Source organism: Perognathus longimembris, chromosome 8 (genome assembly GCF_023159225.1).
Source record: "Perognathus longimembris pacificus isolate PPM17 chromosome 8, ASM2315922v1, whole genome shotgun sequence".
Taxonomy (NCBI): domain Eukaryota; kingdom Metazoa; phylum Chordata; class Mammalia; order Rodentia; family Heteromyidae; genus Perognathus; species Perognathus longimembris.
In genome coordinates, this window is record NC_063168.1 from 13,526,660 (window position 1) to 13,529,335 (window position 2,676).

The 2,676-nt window shown below is 40.1% G+C and overlaps 1 non-coding gene across 1 annotated transcript; it reads right to left on the reverse strand.

Moving 5' to 3' along the window:
* Positions 1–873: 873 nt before the first annotated feature.
* LOC125356990 lies at positions 874–980 on the reverse strand. The gene has a single exon (XR_007212023.1). It is a non-coding gene; the product is annotated as a U6 spliceosomal RNA (small nuclear RNA).
* Between the last annotated feature and the right edge of the window lie 1,696 nt (positions 981–2,676).

Sequence of the window (2,676 nt, forward strand, 5' to 3'; positions counted from 1 at the left end):
TGCAATCCCATTTGTCCAACCTTTCTTTGATTTGTAGCATTTCTGGGTCTTTGTTAAGGAAGTTCTGTCCTGTGCCAAGGAGCCCAAGTGTTTCTCCTACTCCTTTTTTTTAGTGTTTTCAGGGTATCTGTTTTAATTTCGAGGTCTTTGATCCATTTGGAATTGATTTTGGTGCAGGGTGATATATAAGGATCTAGTTTTAGTTTGTTGCAGATGTTGAACCAGTTTTGCCAGCACCATTTGTTAAAGAGGCAATCTTTCTTCCATTCTATTTTTTTAAGCTCCTTTATCAAAGATTAAGTAGGCGTAGTTCTGTGGGTTCATTTCTGGGTCTTCAGTTCTGTTCCATTGGTCTTCAGGCCTGTTCCGGTGCCAATACCAAGCTGTTTTTATTACTATAGCTTTATAATACAGCTTGAAGCTTGGTATTGTAATTCCTCCAGCACTGTTCTCTCTGCTTAGCATTGTTTTTGCTATTTGCGGTCTTTTATTGTTCCATATGAATTTCTGGATTGCTTCCTCTATTTCATTAAAAAATGATGTTGGGATATTAATGGGTATTGCATTGAATTTGTAGATAGCCTTTGACAATATTGCCATTTTGATTATATTAATCCTCCCAATCCAGGAGCATGGGAGGTTTTTCCATTTCCTTAGTTCTGCCTTAATTTCATTTTTTATGTTTCTAAAGTTTTTGTCATAGAGGTGTTTCATTTCTTTGGTTAAGGTTATTCCTAGGTATTTTATGTTTTTTGAGGCTATTGCAAAAGGAGTTGCTTTCCTGATTTTGGCCTCAGTCTTCAGGTCATTGGCATATAGAAAGGCTGTTGATTTTTGAGGGTTTATCTTATATTCTGCTACTTTGCCAAAAAAAAAAAAATGGAACGCTTCACGAATTTGTGTGTCATCCTTGTACAGGGGCCTTGCTAATCTCCTCTGTATCATTCCAATTTCAGTATATGTGCTGCCAAAGCGAGCATGAGGTGGTCCTCTTTCTATTCCCAAATAGTCCCGAGGGGAAATTTATCTTCCTTTTCTTGTTTCACTGTGAGGTATAGTCAGGTATGTTAATGTAAGTAGCTATATACAGCCTTGCTATAAAACATGAGTGTTATTATCACTGTTGTAATTACTTTCAACATGCCATGTGAAACTGTAGCTTCTTTTGTTGATGATCCCCTTGTATCCCCTTCCTGTGGTTGTACCTGTGCTATCACTGCAATCCTAGCTACTTGGGAGGTGAAGAACCAGGGATTTGCTGCATAGACATTAAGAGACTCCATCTCAACCAGTGGCTGGGTGTGGCAGTACACAGCTGTTATTCTGACTACCAGGGACGCACAATGGCTTAATGCAGTAATGTGTACCTGTCACCCCAGCTACACAGGCAAGCATGAGTCATAAGATGGAAGCCCAGGTCAGCTAGGGTATCAAGTGAGGCCCCATCTCAAAATAACCAACATCAAGCGGGATACCTGAGGCTCATCCTGTAATCCTAGCTACTCAGGAGGCTGAGATCTGAGGATGGCAGTACAAAGCCAGCCTGGGCAGGAAAATTTGTGAGACTCCTATCGCCAATTAATTACCAAAAATGTCAGAAGTGAAACTGTGGCTTAAATGGTAGAGTGCTAGCTTTGGGCACAAAAGTTTAAGGACATTGCCTAGGACCCAGTTAAAGCCCCAAGACCAGCACAAAAATAAGTGAATAAACCAACAACGGGGAAAAGGGCTAGAGGTGTGTTTTGAGTGGTAGAGTGCTTGCCTAGCAAGTGCTAGGTCCTGAGTTCAATTTCCAGAATTAAAAAAAATTAAATTGTTATTATAAAGGTGATGTATAGAGTGGTTACAGTTACATAAGTCAGGTAAAGACTGCATTTCTTTTTGGACAATGTCATCCCTTCACTGGTGCCCTCCCAGCTTTGTTGTTGTTGTTGTTTGGTTTTTTTGAAAAGAAGGAAGGTAGGAAGGAAAGAAGGAAAGAAGAGAACAAGCAAGCAAAACAGCAACAATGAAAGAATATAATCATGCTATTTGATGTCCTCCGATCCGGCATCTTAGAGCTTTTGACTTGGTGGATTTTTCCAGAATCTAGTCTCTCATGTTGCTAAAAACAACTCACTTTTCTATCTGACTTTCCTATCACCATTTTTCAATAGCCTCTCAGCATCCTTTGCTTATCCGATTTCCTCTTTATGGGGTTCTTTTCCTCATCTCCACATGCTAAACCCTACTGTGTGTGGGAATTTTAAGGTGGCTCCCCAAATTCCTGGCTATATGTGCAGACACACTTGTGCCACTTCTTCAATCAAACATGAGTCTAGGTATTTCTATGAAGGAAGTTTGCCAGTGAAATTAAGGTCTCAAAACATAGACCTTAAAATAAGGAGATTATCTGAGTCAACCTGACCTAATCACAAGAGGATTTTTAAAGTACCATTTTTTTTTTGTATGATTGGTAGACAAAGAGACAGTCATAGAAGTGTATTGCCTTAGGAGAAAACAACCTCCCCCACTGTGAATTTCCTATGGGGTCACATGACAAGGAACTGTGGGCTGCTCTTAGAAGCAAAGAGTGCTGGCCAATAGCCAGCAAGAAAGTAAGCCCCTCAGTCCTGTAGCTGCAAGAACATAAATTCGGCAAAAAACCCACGAACTTGACAAGAGCCCAGATGAAAG